At 46.7% G+C, this 18891-nt stretch overlaps 2 non-coding genes across 2 annotated transcripts; one reads left to right on the top strand and one right to left on the bottom strand.

The window, feature by feature from the left end:
• The first annotated feature begins 7887 nt into the window (after positions 1-7887).
• LOC119118843 lies at positions 7888-7999 on the top strand. Its single transcript, XR_005096991.1, has one exon. It is a non-coding gene; the product is annotated as a U5 spliceosomal RNA (small nuclear RNA).
• A 4959-nt stretch (positions 8000-12958) lies between these two features.
• trnas-aga lies at positions 12959-13040 on the bottom strand. The gene has a single exon. It is a non-coding gene; the product is annotated as a tRNA-Ser (tRNA).
• Positions 13041-18891: the final 5851 nt, after the last annotated feature.

Below are 18891 nucleotides of genomic sequence, written 5' to 3'. Positions count from 1 at the left end.
CTTGGGGCCGTGTGGCGGTGAACTATTTCTGTTATAGTTATTTGATATATTTTATTTCTTGTAGCAACTTGTATATGTTTTTATCGTTACAGTTCAGTAGTTGTTGGCTCGTTGAACTCTTTTTTGTTAAATAAAGAGCCGTTTACCAAACCCACGTCTTTCCTGGTACTTTGTAAACGCTAAACAATATTGTTATATAATAATCTGTGGAATAATGACAAGGCTGACATCAGCGGCGCACGCGCGGCGTTGTTGACAAAGGACGAGGAATTTGATTGATGGATTTAATGATTTGGAGTGACACAGATGGTTTGATAATATTGTTGTTTATATGATAGTTATTTGATATATACTTTATATATCGTTATATGGGTCTGTGGAATATTCAGGATATTTAGACGTCAGCGGCGCGGCACATACGTGGCATCGTTTCCATAAAGGACGATCGATGGATTTTTTATTTTTTTTATTTTTTATTTCGAACATTAAAGAAATACAAGAAAAAAGTAAAAATACAGAGAATGATAACTCCATAGTACAATAGAACATAAAAAGAAAGAAAAAAAAAAGATATTGCATTATAATTTTCCCTTTATCGTAAAATCATATTTGTTCAAAATGGAGTAGAAGGAAGCCTTAAGCTTATCTGACTCTACCCCATGTAACGACATGTTTCTGTTTGATTCTGTCAAAAAATTCGACCATAGTCAAATATATTAAAGAGAAAAAATATATATATATATTTTATATATATATATATATATATATATATATTCTTTAGATAAATACAAAAGCAACTTAAACAACTTCACAGCATGTTACGGTATCCCGTCAATATTTTGTCCTTATACATTTTTTTAAACTTAGGTAAGGTACTACAGTTCTTTAGTTCTTCACTGCTGGTGTTCCATAATTCCACACCTTTAACTGTTATACAATGTAACTTTAAGTTTGTTCTCACCAAATCTCTTTTAAACATAAGTGTTCCTCTTAAATAATAGGTACTTTCCCTCCACTCAAACAACCTCTGGATACTGTTTGGCAATTGATTATTTTTTATTTTGTACATGAGTTTGATGGTTTTAAAATCGACTAGGTCGTTGTATTTCAGTGAGTTCAGTTTAATAAAGAGAGGGTTAGATGGTTCTCTATAATCAGCATTATTTGCAAGTCGTATTGGTTTTTTTTGAAGAATGAAGATTGGATCTGTTTGTTTTGTATGTATTGCCCCACACCTCCACACAGTACATAATGTATGGGAGTATGAAGGAGCAGTACAAGGAATATAATGATGACTGCTTTATAAGGTATTTTACTTTATATAATACTGCTAGTGATTTTGAAATTTTTGATTTGATATACATTATATGTGGTTTCCAACTTAATTTATTATCTATAAGCACTCCAAGAAATTTTACTTCATTTACTCTTTCTATTTCTATATTATTTATTGTAAGAATTTTGTCTGTTAGTCGGACGGTTTCCAAATATAATATATTTTGTTTTACTTAAATTTAGTGTAAGTTTATTTGTGTCAAACCAACAATTTAATGAATTGCAGTGACACAGATAGTTTGATAAACGTGTTATTTATGTAATAGTTATTTGAATAACTCTGAATGTTACGTCAGACCCGTCCTCAGCTCTTTGTTTGTGTTTATGTCACATTAGCATACCTATCGTTTAGCCTGTTGTTGCTCGTTCATGTCTGTTCTTGGTGTTGGATTTTTCGAATAAATTTACCCCAAAATGCGACTTATACTCCGGAGTGACTTATATATATATATATATATATATTTTCTTTTACTTTATTGTGCATTTTATGGCTAGTGCGAGGCGGCTCGGTGGTGCACTGGGTAGCACGTCCGCCTCACAGTTAGGAGGGTGTGGGTTCGATTCCACCTCCGGCCCTCCCTGTGCGGAGTTTGCATGTTCTCCCCGGGCCTGCGTGGGTTTTCTCCGGGCACTCCGGTTTCCTCCCACATCCCAAAAACATGCTTGGTAGGCCGATTGAAGACTCCAAATTGTCCCTAGGTGTGAGTGCGAATGGTTGTTTGTCTCTGTGTGCCCTGCGATTGGCTGGCAACCGGTTCAGGGTGTCCCCCGCCGACTGCCCGATGACGGCTGGGATAGGCTCCAGCACGCCCGCGACCCCCGTGGGGACTAAGCGGTTCGGAAAATGGATGGATGGAAGGATGGCTAGTGCGCCGTATTAAAAAACAAAACAAAAAAAAACAAGATGGCGCCGCGGTAGTGGCGACACGTTTGCAGCAGCTCCGTCGACTCGTCTGTATATTGTCTCGTTTTATATGTTTTTTTGGACTATTTTCTTTTTTTCTCAGTCCTGTGTTTTCTGTGGAAACGTGTGCTTTCTTTTTCTACCAGGCAGAAACATGTTTGCAAAAACAGTGAGGCTGGCCCCTTTATTTTTCCTATTTTTCACCTGGTTCATCACCCCAGCGACGACCGAAACAGGAAGTAAACGCTCCATTGTTTACACCCGTGATCAGTTGTTAGCCCTCTGTAGCCAAGGGAAGCTAACCGGCTGCAAGCCCGATGTTCCCCTCGAGCTGAAGAGGAGGAAAAGAGGACAACGCTCGGGTGTTATGTGCCGGAAGAAGAAACGCCGCTTCAAGCCCACACTCCCCACCATCATCACCGGGAATGTGAGATCCATCTGTAATAAGATGGATGAGCTAACGGCGCTGGCACGGCACCAACGAGAATACCGGGAATGCAGCATGCTTCTGTTCACGGAGACCTGGCTAACGGAGCAAACACCGGACTCTGCCGTCGCTCTGGACGGATTTAACCTGATAAGGGCAGACAGGACACGAGAGAGCGGTAAGAGGAAAGGAGGGGGGCTTGCTGTGTTTGTGAACGATAGATGGTGTAACCCTGGGCACATCACTATCAAAGAGCAACTCTGCAGCGCGGACATTGAGCTGCTAGCCGTTAGCATGAGGCCACACTACCTGCCGCGGGAACTCTCGCACGGTATCGCGATAACTGCGTACGTTTCCCCTAATGCTAATGCCGACGCAGCTCGCGATGTCCTGCACAGCAGTGTAAGCAGGCTGCAAACACAGCATCCACATGCCCTCCTCCTTATTACCGGGGACTTCAATCATGCCTCTCCTTCATCCACACTTCCAACTTTCAGCCAATATGTCACCTGCAGCACCAGAGGAAATAAAACACTGGACCTTTTTTATGCCAACCTTAAGGAGGCATATACATCATCCCCCCTCCCCCCCTTGGAAGATCTGATCACGATCTGATCCACCTTCTGCCCCTGTATCAGCCTCTGGTGCACAGGCAACCAGCAGTCACCCACACCAGACAGATCTGGTCTGAAGAGTCTCTGGAGACTCTTCAGGACTGTTTTGAGACCACGGTGTAGGACGTGTTCTGTGAGGACTACGGGGACGACATCGACAGTCTCACCAGCTGTGTCACAGACTACATAAACGTTTATGTAGACTCCACCATACCCACAAAAACAGTCAGAGTTTTTGCAAACAGCAAACCTTGGATAACCCCTGAGATTAAAGACCTGCTCAGGGACAAAAGGAGGGTCTTTAAATCAGGAGACAGGGACCTGCTGAAGACGGTGCAGAGGGACCTGAAGAAGAAGATCAGGGAGGGGAAGAGCAACTACAGGAGGAGGATGGAAGACCAACTGCAGCGGGACGATGTCAGCGGGGTCTGGAGGAGCCTGAACACCATCTCAGGACGTAGCAACTCCAGACCTGCGCTGGACAGGAATCAGGAGTGGGTGAATGACCTGAACCGGTTCTTCAACCGGTTTGAACAACCATCCACTCCTTCCCCCACCCACCCAGCCCTGCTGCAACTTCCCCCGACTGGAGCCTCTTCTGCTCCGAGGACTCTCACCTCAACCCCGCCCCCTGCTACTCCCCCTCCAAAACCCCCCAGCCCACTCTCAACTCCACCGAACCCAACAACCACCCCCCCTGCAACCCCCACCCCCCACCCCACCCAACACCTCCCCACCCAGCATGGTGCTCTCCACAGCCCAGGTGGAGAGAGGACTGGCCAGGCTCAAGGTGAAGAAGGCGACGGGTCCAGATGGCATCACCTCCAGGCTGCTCAGATCCTGCTCCAGGCAACTGTGCAGGATCGTGGAGCACATATTCAACATGAGCCTGAGGCTGCACAGGGTGCCACAGCTGTAGAAGACGTCCTGCGTGGTACCGGTGCCCAAGTCATCTCGCCCCAGCGACTTCAACCACTACCGGCCGGTGGCCCTGACATCCCACCTGGCGAAGACCCTGGAGAGGCTGGTCCTCCACCACCTGCGCCCCCTGGTGAGCTCCTCCGCCGACCCCCTGCAGTTTGCCTACCGGCCGAGCATCGGGGTTGAGGACGCCGTCATCTTCCTCATGCAGAGGTCCCTGGCCCACCTGGAGCGGGCTGGAAGCACTGTGAGGATCATGTTTTATGATTTCTCCAGTGCCTTCAACACCATCCAGCCAGAACTGCTGGGGAACAAACTGCACCATGCTGGAGTCTGCCAGCAGCTGACATCATGGGTCCTGGACTTCCTCACAAACAGACCACAGTTTGTGAGGACAGGAGGCCGTGTGTCTGACACGGTGGTCTGCAGCACAAGAGCTCCACAGGGGACCGTCCTGGCCCCCCTCCTCTTCACCATCTACACAGCTGACTTCACCCACCACACATCAACCTGCCACCTCCAGAAGTTCTCGGACGACTCCGCCATCGTCGGTCTCATTAACAACGGAGACGAGACGGAGTACCGAGAACTGAATCACAGATTCGTGGACTGGTGCCAGCGGAACCGCCTCCAGATTAACTCTGGAAAAACAAAGGAGCTGGTGGCGGACTTCTGCCGGCGCAAAGTCCCCCCCTCGCCGGTGAACATCCAGGGAACGGACATAGAGATTGTGGACTCTTACAAGTACCTGGGTGTTCACCTGAACAATAAACTGGACTGGACTGTTAACACTCAGGCCCTATACAAGAAGGGCCAAAGCAGACTCCACCTGCTGCGCAGACTGAGGTCCTTCGGAGTGAGGGACGGCCTCCTGAGGACCTTCTACGACTCTGTGGTGGCGTCCGCCATTTTTTATGGGGTGGTCTGCTGGAGCAGCGGCATCACTGCAGCGGAGAGGAAGAGACTGGACAAGGTGGTGAAGAAAGCCGGCTCTGTCCTGGGCTGCAGTCTGGACCGGGTGGAGGTGGTGGGGGAGAGGAGGATGGTGGCTAAACTGTCCTCCATCATGGACAATGTCTCCCACCCCCTTTATGAGACTGTCAGAGCCCTGGAGAGCTCCACCAGTGACCGGCTTCGTCACCCACGATGCACCACCGAGAGGCATCGCAGGTCCTTCCTCCCTGCTGCCATCAGACTGTACAACCAGGCCGATCACTGTGGCTAACGGACAATAATAACATGCAATAGTAACGTGCAATAACCATATGTGCAATCATATGTGCAATATCTGTCTACCTCACACTCTTTTTACCTGCTTTTTTGCACAGTTTTTCTTCCTTTGCACTATTTTTTATGTAATATTTTTTTATCTCCACTGTATATTGTGTATTGTGTATATACTGTCCATATTTTTTAATTATGTATATCTTTTACTTTTTTAAATCTTTTACCCCCTTCCCCGCATGCGTGTGTGTGTGTGTATATGTTAAGTGTACTGCTGCTAACACAGGAGTTTCCCCATTGAGGGAATAATAAAGGATTATCTAATCTAATCTATTCCGGAGCGACTTTTAGTCCGAAAAATACGGTAGTTATATATACACTTAATCTGTCAAGAAGTAATTTTTCTAAAACTTTGGAGAGTATACTAGCTAGAGCTATTGGTCTACAGTTAGCAATACATCCTACTTTACCAGCCTTGTCTTTTATAACAGGGACCAGAACTACAGACATCATGGAGTCAGGTAGAGTACCGTGAGTCAGCAAGCCATGAGAAACAGAGAGACAGCAGCGCTGTCAATCGGGGGCCAGCTAACTTTAAAGACAGAACTTTATTGTCATTTTGTCAACACTGGTGTGTACAAAACGAAATTTCGTTGCATACGGCTTTCAGCAATGTAGAGGTATTTCGGCTGGTTATAAAAAAAAAAAAAGTGACATTCTATATAAAAATATGAAAGTACAAAGTGCAGCAGTGATAAAGTATGTTAACAGTGCAGGAGACAAAAAGCAGTATTTACAAGTGTGCAGAGGAATGCTACGTTTGAATGTTCAGCAGTCTGACGACAGCAGGGAAAAAACTATTGCAGAACCTGGTGGACCTGCAGCGGATGCTGCGAAACCTCTTCCCAGAGGGCAGCAGGGAGAACAGTCCATGGTGGGGGTGTGATGGGTCACTGATAATATTTCGGGCTCGGGACACGCAGCGCTGGGATGACAAGTCCTGAATGGAGGGAAGAGGAGCCCCGATGATCCTCTCTGCTGTCCTCACCACTCTCCTCAGGTTCTTCCAATCGGAGGCGCTGCAACCTCCACACCACACCGAGAGACAGCTTGTCAGAATGCTCTCTATGGTGCTTCGGTAGAACGTCCTCATGATGGGTGGGGGCAGGTGGGCTCTCCTCATCCTCCGCAGGAAGTACAAGCGCTTCTGTGCCCTCTTGACCAGTGTTGTGGTGTTCACAGACCAGGTGAGGTCGTCTGTGATGTGGACTCCCAGGAATTTAGTGCTGCTGACCACCTCCACAGCTGAGCTGTTGATGATCAGTGGAGCGTGGTGAGGCTGGTTCTTCCTGAAGTCGACGATGATCTCCTTCGTCTTCTCCACATTCAGGATCAGGCTATTTTCTCTGCACCAGCCCACCAACTGCTCCACCTCCTCTCTGTAGTCCAGGTCGTTGTTGTCCCTGATGAGGCCCACCACCGTTGTGTCGTCTGCAAACTTCACGATGTGATTGGTGGTGAACCTGGGGGCGCAGTCGTGTGTCATCAGGGTGAACAGCAGGGGGCTCAGGACGCAGCCCTGAGGGGAGCCTGTGCTGAGGGTGATGACATCGGAGGTGTTCTGTCCGACCCGGACTGACTGAGGTCTGTTGGTGAGGAAGTCTAGCAGCCAGTTCCGAAGGGGGGTGCTGAAGCCCAGGTGTTCCAGTTTTTCCACCAGATGTTGTGGAATGATGGTATTAAACGCTGAGCTGAAGTCCAGGAACAGCAACCGCACGTGGGTGTTCCTCCCCTCCAGGTGAGCCAGGCTCAGGTGAAGAACGGAGGAGATGGCATCCTCAGTGGAGCGGTTCTGCCGGTAGGCAAACTGGAACGGATCGAATGTTGGGGGGAGTCTGGAGACGATGTGATCTTTGAGCAGCCTTTCGAAGCACTTCATCATGATGGGAGTCAGTGCCACAGGTCTGTAGTCATTCCATGAGGTGATTTGAGGTTTCTTCGGCACCGGAATGATGGAGGCAGCCTTGAAGCACACTGGCAAATGTGCTCTGCTGTGATGTTATCCAGACCACTGGCTTCTCTGTCAGAAAGTTGTCCTATGGCAATAGACACCTCATGACAATTAAAACAAATACTTTCCTCTTCAATTAGGCCTACATGATAGGGCTCGCTTTTCACACTGTTAAATAGTGCTGAATAATGCTACCTCCACCTACCTTTGTACTTGGCATTCATTTTCTTTTTATATTCAAGGACAGGTCCCTGTCTGGGCCTACCAACTATTACCCAAGCCTTGTGGGCCTCATTGGCCTCTGCATGGTGGCCAGCTACCCATTTATTCCACCCGGGCTTGATGTTCTTAGCCTTTCTATGGCGGGAGAATAAAGACCTGCTAGCAACCAGAAGGGCTCTCACTATATCATGATACATTAAACATAAACTTTTCCCCATATTATCAACTCACTCTTATTTCTCTTCAGATCGAATAAATCTTTGGCCTTTTACTCAAGATTTCCGTGGGGAGGAACCATAAGAATCTATCTAAATTTTTTGATGCTCTGCGAAAGCGGAGCTATCTTTCTCTGTTAAAATATCAATATCGCAACGGATAACTGCCTATATCATACTCCGTGCAACAGTCATACTGTCAAGTAATTCATACCGACACAGAGGTGAACATGTTCACATAAAGAGAAATTATGCTGAGTGCAGACAGACAATCACGTTTAAGACCTCGTTTATCAATGCAGTTTTATTTCTGGTGGTACCCATTTGAATGGGCACATGTCAATCTATTGTAATTTGGCAAAAAATATTGTTTTTGAATCAAAACCAATAACCATCCCCCTCAATTGCACACGCACTCCTCTTTACTGTTCACAAGCACAATCACAAGTACAAGCCATCTTCATCCATAAGCACATCAGTCTCAAAACAAAATGTGTTCCATCAACTTTTAGTGTCTTAATAGACAATGATGGTATTTATTTACATATTGAAACACAATATCCACCTCCTTCAATGTTACACGTGAATGCACATACAGAGAGAAGTTTTATTCATTTTGATCAGGCTACATGAAGCAAAATAATAATATATAATAATAAAATAATATAAAGGTCAATGTAATTCTCATTAATGGAATAAATCACTCCTTTTGACCAGCAGGGGGGTTTGTGTGCACATGAAGCCTCGAGAAATGAACCTATTTGCAAACTGTTTGGTGGGAAAGCCTCAAATCCTAACATCTTACATTTAGATCAGACCCCATCAAGTCATAATTGACTGCTTAATCCTGTAAGAATGAAGCCAACGGATTGAAATGGTTTTCTAACATATGAACTATTGATTTGACCAGTAGAGGGGGTGCACCGTTCCTGGAGGTACTGCAATACCAGGTCCATGTCTCCTAGGCTTGCCATGTGCAGCTGTGAGAGTTGCTGCAGCCATTTGGAGCACAGCCACGGGCTGGGGGGGGGATCTGTCTGTGCTTCCTTACCAGCAAGTTTCTGGAAGTCCACATGGCGTCTTTGATGGTGGCAAAGGTCAGCGACTGCTTTGTAAAGTCTTCTTGCTTGATTTTCAACAGGCTCACCCCATAGAGTACAAGGTCTGCATTCAGCGCTTCCCTTGCTGGGAATTGCAGGTCGCCAACAGGTCTACGGCAGCCCTGCACTACCAGAGCAGGTGCCACACCGACTCCTGGGCACCACAGCCAGATCAGGGGCACGTTGAGAGCGCTCACATGCCCCGAGAGTGCATAATGGACCTGACTGGGAGGACATCATGGGCCACCATCCATGACAGGTCCCGAAGTTTGTTTCGAGAGAGCGGGGTGGTTGACGTTGTGCCAAACTGTTGTGGGCTCGCCGAATGCAAGCCCGCGCACTGGACACACCGCTTCCCGCTCCTGTACGACAGAGATCATAGATCTGTGATTTGTTAAAATTTCACTATTTTCTTGCTCTAATTTAAAGTTCTTCAAAAACTTCTTGATTAAGGAATAAGAAGGTGGCAGGTTAAAAGACACAGGAATTCTTTGGTCGGTGGTTATTAGCTTTAGTTTCCGGAGGTATGAGCCCATCCAGAATCGTGTCATTGCTTGGCTTTTCGGTGCATTTTGTGTAAGGAGCGCGCTTCGCAGGTGCAGGGCAACATATCTGCTTCCGAGGAAGTGCTTTAAGTCCGGCACATTCAATAATAATTCCACTGACACACATTTTCTCCTTACCTTTAAAATTTGGCATTGTACCCCTTCACGGAGGTCGGTGAGAATTTCAGCATATTTTCTAAGTGCGAGCGTGGGCTGCCGCACGTTCCGTCCGAGCCGCGCCGGTTCTCCGGTCGGATCCGAATGGCGAAAATCCGGCCTCTCCTCCACGGAGGTCGGTGAGAATTTCAGAATATATATCCACTTCACCCCCAAACCGCAAAATATAGTAGGTGAAGAAGGTGTATTTTTAAATGTTTTAATTTTTTTTTTAAATGATCCTTCGATGTCGGCTCTTCCTATCATTGTGAAGCAGAATTCACCAAGCGTTGGATTGTTCACCCACTAATAGGGAACGTGAGCTGGGTTTAGACCGTCGTGAGACAGGTTAGTTTTACCCTACTGATAATGTGTCGTCGCAATAGCAATCCTGCTCAGTACGAGAGGAACCGCAGGTTCAGACATTTGGTGTGTGTGCTTGGCTGAGGCAGCCTCCCCTTAGTGTAACTTAGCCTCCGGAGAATGACAGCGGGCGCGCGTAAGAGGCGAGTCCGGGGATGAGGCAGCATCCACGGGCGGCGGGCGGAGGCAGCCTCCCCTTAGTGTAACTTAGCCTCCGGAGAATGACAGCGGGCGCGCGTAAGAGGCGAGTCCGGGGATGAGGCAGCATCCACGGGCGGCGGGCGGAGGCAGCCTCCCCTTAGTGTAACTTAGCCTCCGGAGAATGACAGCGGGCGCGCGTAAGAGGCGAGTCCGGGGATGAGGCAGCATCCACGGGCGGCGGGCGGAGGCAGCCTCCCCTTAGTGTAACTTAGCCTCCGGAGAATGACAGCGGGCGCGCGTAAGAGGCGAGTCCGGGGATGAGGCAGCATCCACGGGCGGCGGGCGGAGGCAGCCTCCCCTTAGTGTAACTTAGCCTCCGGAGAATGACAGCGGGCGCGCGTAAGAGGCTCGTCCGGGGATGAGGCAGCATCCTCGGGCGGCAGGCGGGAGGAGGCAGCCTCCCCTTAGTGTAACTTTGCCTCCGGAGAATGACAGCGGGCGCGCGTAAGAGGCGAGTCCGGGGACCAGGCACCCTCCCCGGACACCGAACGAAGCAACGTCCCCCTCCCGCGGTGACAAAAAAAATCCACTCCTGGTACCAGCCGGCGTCTCAGGAGGGGGAAGCAGTGCAACGTCAACACTGTTTACAGTGGGGATGGCGTGCTGCTGACCTCGACTCGGGACGTCGTGTGTCGGTGGGGAGAATACTTCGAAGACCTCCTCAATTCCACCGACACGCCTTCCATTGTGGAAGCAGGGCCTGGGGACTCTGAGGCGGACTCTCCAATCTCTGGGGTCGAAGTCACTGAGGTAGTTAAAAAACTCCTCGGTGGCGAGGTGGATGAGATCCGCCCGGAGTTCTTAAGGGCTCTGGATGTTGTGGGGCTGTCATGGCTGACACGCCTCTACAACATTGCGTGGACATCAGGGACAGTGCCTCTGGATTGGCAGACTGGGGTGGTGGTTCCCCTCTTTAAGAAGGGGGACCGGAGGGTGTGTTCCAATTACAGGGGGACTACACTCCTCAGCCTCTCTGGTAAGGTCTATTCAGGGGTGCTGGAGAGGAGGGTCCGTCGGGAGGTCGAACCTCGTATTCAGGAGGAGCAGTGTGGCTTTCGTCGTGGCCGTGGAACAGTGGACCAGCTCTTCACCCTCAGCAGGATCCTCAAGGGTGCATGGGAGTTCGCCCAACCAGTCCACATGTGTTTTGTGGACTTGGAGAAGGCGTTCGACCGTGTCCCTTGGGAGGTTCTGTGGGGGGTGCTTCGGGAGTACGGGGTACCGAGCCAACTGATAAGGGCGGTTCGGTCCCTGTATCACCGATGCCAGAGTTTGGTCCGCATTTCCGGCAGTAAGTCGGATTCGTTCCCAGTGAGAGTTGGACTACGCCAAGGCTGCCCTTTGTCACCGATTCTGTTAATAATTTTTATGGACAGAATTTCTAGGCGCAGCCGAGGCATTGAGGAGGTCCAGTTTGGAAACCTCAGCATCGCGTCTCTTCTTTTTGCAGATGACGTGGTGCTGTTGGCTTCTTCAGGCCGTGATCTCCAGCTCTCACTGGAGAGGTTCGCAGCCGAGTGTGAAGCGGTTGGGATGAGGGTCAGCACCTCCAAATCCGAGTCCATGGTCCTCGATCGGAAAAGGGTGGAATGCCCTCTCCGGATCGGGGATGAGATCCTGCCCCAAGTGGAGGAGTTTAAGTATCTTGGGGTCTTGTTCACGAGTGAGGGGAGGATGGAGCGCGAGATCGACAGGCGGATTGGTGCAGCGTCGGCAGTAATGCGGACTCTGTACCGGTCCGTCGTGGTAAAGAGAGAGCTGAGCCAAAAGGCAAAGCTCTCAATTTACCGGTCGATTTCCGCTCCTACCCTCACCTATGGTCATGAGCTATGGGTCGTGACCGAAAGAACGAGATCCCGGATACAAGCGGCCGAAATGAGTTTTCTCCGCAGGATGTCCGGGCTCTCCCTTAGAGATAGGGTGAGAAGCTCGGTCATCCGGGAGAGACTCGGAGTAGAGTCGCTACTCCTCCACGTTCAGAGGAGCCAGATGAGGTGGCTCGGGCATCTCATCAGGATGCCTCCTGGACGCCTCCCTGGGGAGGTGTTCCGGGCATGTCCCACCGGTAGGAGACCCCGTGGACGACCCCGGACGCGCTGGAGAGACTATGTCTCTCAGCTGGCCTGGGAACGCCTTGGGATCTCCCGGGATGAGCTGGATGAAGTGGCTGGGGAGAGGGAAGTCTGGGAGTCCCTCCTAAAGCTGCTGCCCCCGCGACCCGACCCCGGATAAGCGGAAGAAGATGGATGGAAATGTTGTCAGCAGGATTTGAACCTAAGAGGGGAGACCCCCTATGGGTTTCTAGTACATTGCCTTAACCACTCGGCCACAACAACACAAACTGTAATACCCACTGTTAAAATGGATGTGGTGAGTATCTCATAATACACCACGAGATTCTAATAAAAATTATGGATCATTGTCTGCAGGACCTGAACCTGCCAGGTGAGACCCCAACAGATTTCAAGTCTATCGCCTTAACCAGTCGGCCACAACAACACACACTGGCGAGGTCTTCACATTGTCAAAATGCATATTGCGAGGAGCTAACAAGATTCTAATTCAAAATCTGAAATGTCAGCAGGAACCAAACCTGCGAGGGGAGACCCAATGGATCTCTAGTTCATCACCTAAACCTCTCGGCCACAACAACACACTGTGACACACAATGTTTAAATGCATGTGGTGAGTATCTCATAATACAACACAAGATTCTAAATCATTGTTGGCAGGACTCGAACCTGCGAGGGGAGGCCCCAATGGATTTCTAGTCCATCGCCTTAACCACTCGGCCACAACAACACACTGTGTAGTACACACCGTACAAATGTGGTGAGTATCTCAGCTGAGACTGGAAGGTTGTGGTTTCAAACCCCGGCCGGGTCATACCAAAGACTATAAAAATGGGACCCATTGCCTCCCTGCTTGGCATTCAGCATTAAGGGTTAGAATTGGGGGGTTAGATCACCAAATGATTCCCGAGCACGGCACCGCTGCTGCTCACTGCTCCCCTCTCCCCCAGGGGATGGATTAAAATCACACGGGGATGGGTTAAATGCAGAGGACGAATTTCACCACACCCAGATGTGTGTGTGACGATCATTGGGACTTTAACTTTTAACTTTAACTTAATATTACACCATGAGAATAAATTTGGATCGTTGTCGGCAGGACCCGGACCTACGAGGTGAGACCCCAATGTATTTCTAGTCCATCTCCTTAACCACTCAGCCACAAGCACACTATGTAATAATAATAAATACATGGTGGATAAGGCGATGGACTTGAAATCCATCGGAACTTCTAATACTATCTTCGCCGCTGATTGTACTTCAGTCCATTTCTGGTAAGGTCCACCATCAAATTGCATTCAAATTCAATTAATCCAATGATCTGTTCCCATTCAAAGAAACAGAGTTAACATGATACCAATTCCAGTAGCGGTCTGCTCCTGGCATTTGTCCATGTCTATATGAAGGGTGGTGTTGAAGAAGTCCAGCTTGGCCATGAGTCTCTGGTGCATGGACACCATCTCATTCTTCTGCTTGGACAGGGCTAAGTTTTGTCTCAGCAAGCTCATGCTGGGAGGAAAATATTGTCATTTTTGGATACAGTTCACACATTCATGTGTGTGCGTGCGTGTTTCCTACTTGGCTGCTTTCTGTCCCTGCTGCAGTCTCAGTCTCTGCCATTCCTCCTTCAGGGAACGGATGGTGTGCCACACCTGGCCACAAGTCCTCCTCAGAGGGCTGTAAGGCAGAACGCGCTTTGGATCCTTTTCTGGTAAAGAAGAAGACTACAATAATTTTACCATTAATAACTATCATAAAATCTAGCTTTATGTAGTATATCTGATAGGTTTTACACAAAAAATAATATGATAATAAGGGGGTTAAAATAAATCAAAGTGTGGAAAAAAAGAGTAATTTTGTAAATTTAATTTAAAATTGATAGTTAAATGGTGACAAATTCAATATTTGTGTTTCGTACACAGTATTTTTACAATATAATTGATATTAATGTTTTTTTTATTTTCCCATTAGCCCTTTTTTAATGTTCAAACTGAATAATGTTACATTGGCTCACGCGATGAAGCATACTTTTCAGTAATACAATTTCTGCCTTATTTTCTATGTTGGTAATTCTAATACTAAGAATGTTTAAAGAGTTCCACTATTCTATGGCACACACTAAGAATAAAATACATTTTAATTCCAATAAAAGGAGGAGGAAGACTCATGGAGAAAACGGATGTTTTCAGGGAGGACGCGAGGAGTCAACGGTGGTTCGGAACTACAAGATGAGCGATCAAACAGGAAAACGAGAGGGAAGTCTGTCCGCCGCCCATCTATCTCCTGCACATAGTGTGAGATTTGAGACATGATGTGGTGTGTCTGACTTCATAAGACCAAGTCGGGTTGTTGTGATGCGTCTAGTGTGTTGGTGGAGTGCCCAGTGCATGTCACTTCTCACTGTCAACCCTCACCGCTGGCTAGCAGTATGCGAACGGGAGAGCCGAGTGCGTAAGTCTCTCGCTGCCAGTACATAGCCTCTTTAACAGCAAGCCCTATGTAGTGACTCCATGCGGCGACACATGGTAAGTGGGTACAACACGGACCCAGGCTAAACTACAAGGGACTCGGAGGAGGTTTGGCCCCTAGACGTGCGGCACGCAGGCCCACCGGTGTGTGGACACGCCCTGGTGCCCACGAACCAGACCCCAACTATGGGTTAAATAGTACCACTGCCCAGTGGGCTCCTCGGGAGAGGAATGGGCTAAGGGAGTCAACCCCTCCAGAAAATCAATTTCCCCTTGGGTTGGTGTCAGGAAGGGCATCCGACTGGAAAAAGTTTTGCTCCAAAAATATTCTCAGTATGGAAGAAAGCCATATCGAGAACCCAGTCCAACCCAGCGGCGCCTGGAAAGCGGACTTTAAACCGATGATGATGATGATGATGTACCATTGACATTTTTTTCATGCGAGAACGATTCAATATGAGTTACGGTGTAATCGATGGCGCACTGCGTGGCCGGCCCGTGAGGCTCCAAGGCTGAGCCGGCCTCCAGCAGCAACTCCGGCTGGGCTGCAGGGATGCTGGTTTCGTCTGCAATTCTCTTCTGCAGTTCGTCCACCATCTCGTCATCTGTGACGCCATACCTCAAGATCTTGGCCGTGGTCATGTTTAAAACCTGAACCGAAGAATAGACCATAAATGAAACTGAAATGAGTTGAGAGAACCACTATGCCACTACCTCTTGAATTTCTTCCAAGTCACGAAACATTCAATATTATTCTAAGCCACATTGAACTTTGACACTGGGATGACAATGACAACTGAGAAAAATGTCCGAAAAAATGAACTGCTGAACCAATATGAGGCACATTCAAATTAAGCATATGTATCAGCATACAGTTACATTCAATAGTTACATATATCAAGCACATTCAAATGATCACTTAATATTAAAAAAATCAAACTTCATATGTTTTCGTCTCAAATCTCATATATTTAACAAATCACCAGCAATATATATTGATAACATCCCTATAATTAACGTGTGTTCTACACAATTCCTTGGCATTATGATTGATGGATCATTGTCCTGGAAATGTCATATCATGACTATTTCCACAAAAATGGCCAAGAGCATTGGTATTGTGCGTAAAACCCTTCATCTAATAAGCTCCGAGGTAGCCATATGCTATACTATTCAATGATCGAGCCGTATATTTACTATTGTAGTATCGCTTGACCTAGTACTCACCAGGCCAAACTTGAGCTCTAAGAGTAATATGTTGTGTACATACGAAACATTCATCTCAGCCTCTTTTTACTCGGCTAGGTGTCCTCACTGTTTTTCAAGTCAATCGTCTTCAAATTGGTCTCTTTGTTCATGGCTCATTGGGGAGAACCCTTCCCCTATTTTTTCATAACTTATTTAGACATAATTCTCAGGTCCATAATTACCCCACACGCAGCTCAAATGACCTCAGACCACCAATAGCCCGTACAGCCCAAACTCAGTTTAACATAGGCTACAGAGGGTCAAAGATTTACAATTCGCTGCCACTATTTTTATGGGACCAATTTAAGAAGGCTCTGAAATCACTTCTCTTAGACACTAAATACTTTCCAAATGGTATGCTAAATGAACCTGGATCCATTCATTATTCTCTTTAGTTATAGTTTTGGTGTATTTTTCCTTATTGTTGTATGTTGTATGCCTTATCCCTGTTATATATATTTTTTTCATCTGTATGACATGTATTAGGATGCATATTTCTCTATCCATTGAAATTTTATCTTAAATCAAAGTCAAAGTCAAAGTCTGCTTTATTGTCAATTTCTTCACATGCCAAGACACACAAAGAGATCGAATGTATTCATATATCTGGAGAATGCCACTTCGCAAGCCCCTGGAGGGTTTTTTAGACATTCTCCATCACATTTATTTAATCTATGTACATTTTAAATTGTTTTTGTATGTGAAAATAAACAAACAAACAAACAAACAAAAAACAAACAAACAAGCAAGGTCAGCAGATGTAGCTGTCTGTCAGACCCGAGTGTGAATTTAACTCACACCCTCTGATTTACAATTCTAGTGCTCTTATCACTAAGCTACGCGGCCTTGCTTGGCTAAACTGTGTCAACCTTTTAGAAGATGAACCAAAAGAAACTCTTGAAAATGTAGTCTAACCAGGACTCTAGGCCAGTGAATTTCAACCAGTGTGGACACATTTGTGTGCCATGAGAAACTATCAAATTTCCCTTCATGTCCCCAAAGACAACAACAACTCATCACACAACTGCTGGTCACCAGTACCATGGACAAGATACGTGTAATTACACCCTCAACTATTATAAATTCAGCTTGCACAGCAATTGTTAAGCATATTATCAGGGCTCAGTGAGAAATGAACTCATAACCCCTTGTTTACTAAACCAGTACCCTAACTACTGTGCTACAAGGTCTGATCTACAGCTGTTACTAATAAACTATAAACTATTCATGTACAATATTGCGAAATTAGGATGTGTCACAAATCAATAGGCACGTTTAACTACCATGCTACTATTTTGCGAGCAAGCAAAGCAAGATAGCTGGGCCAAGTTTGAGAACCAGTTAGTGTTCTCGAACCTCATAGCTGGTTGAAGCGCTGGTCTTGGAAAGCAGGGTCGAGTCCTGATTTTGATTCTCCTTTATGTACAAGTTTGAATGTGACAACAGTCATGCCTAACGAGCAAAAGGACAAGGTGTGTCTTTTCATCAAAAAAGATGTGGCCAAAGATTCTCTCAGAAGCGACATTTAAAAACACATGCAAGAACAAACACAGGTGAGAAACCTTTTTCCTGCTCAGTTTGTGGTCAAAGAATCTCTCAGAACAGTCACTTAAAAATAAACACAACACACACAGGTGAGAAACCTTTTTCCTGCTCAGTTCCTGGCACAAGATTGTTAGGGTTGACAAATTATCTTGATTGTACGATTGTGTTGGAATGGAGACTATATTGATTAACCAGTTGCTGAGGGGGAAAAAATATTCTGTTTGTTCCCACAACATCGTAAACAAAGTGCTAAGACCTCTGCACTGGTTAACCAGCTGCAGAGGAAGCAATCAAGTTGTTCTGTTTCCCCCAACATCATAAAACACCCCCTGCTCTGATTTGACCAGATGTCGGGGGTTCACCAAACCTGTCCACTCTCAGCCCCCCCCCCCTGTTTTCTCTCAATCAGTATGTCCTTATATGTTGAGAGTTTCTGAATAGATATTTGAAAGAGTAATATGGGAAATGACTTTAAAATATACGTATGTAGTCTCCGCTCAGCATCCGTCGCCATTTAACGAATGCCAGTTTCAAGGCTGAATTCGTGTGTCACGTGATGTGCGTTCGCGTCCCACCGGGAGTCACGTTATGCAGCCCTATAATTGGCAATAAAAAAATAAAAAAAACTTTCTGAGGATGCAGCCTGTGAATTTGGACTCAGCGAGTGAATCCTTTTTTGCAAGACCAGTTCTCTTGCTAGCAATGAGTCTTTAGCACCTACCACTAATCAAAAATTCAAACACACTACTATCAGGCAGGGTTATGTTGCGTTTTGTTCAAGATGTCCGTCGTTGAGCAAAGAAAACAAAGATGTGGAGTAATAGTTGGTTCTTTATTTGCAAGATCTTGGGTTGATTCACGGCAGTCAGTACAAGTGCAATTCAGCAGAGGAGAACAACCACGTCAGACTCCAGATCAGAAAGTTTTATATTCTCCGCAAGCAGGAATACGGAAGGGAAGAAAAGGGAGGGGAAAAGAAGGAAAAACATATCCTCATAAGAATGTCTTGTTGTCTACTGAATGTTTTGTATCAATGTGTCATGACGTTAATAAGCTCTGCCTTATGTGTAATGGAAAAGTTACCAAGCTGTGTGTGCCGTGTCTGTGCTCTGATGGAGCAACTATGTTTTCATAAATTAATATGTAATTAATATGAAATATTTAGACATTGCTGTTGCTCCCTTTTCAGTATGAATACTGCTGGGGCCTGAATTTCCCCACCCCTGGGGATCTATAAAGTTTCAATCAATCAATCAATCAATCAATCAATCATCTGACTTAGCTCCCACAATAGCTCCTACAAGATGTCTCCCGGGTCTC

This window comes from Syngnathus acus, unplaced genomic scaffold (genome assembly GCF_901709675.1).
Source record: "Syngnathus acus unplaced genomic scaffold, fSynAcu1.2, whole genome shotgun sequence".
Taxonomy (NCBI): domain Eukaryota; kingdom Metazoa; phylum Chordata; class Actinopteri; order Syngnathiformes; family Syngnathidae; genus Syngnathus; species Syngnathus acus.
Note: the sequence above shows the minus strand (reverse complement) of the source record. Positions and strands in the feature narration are given on the sequence as shown.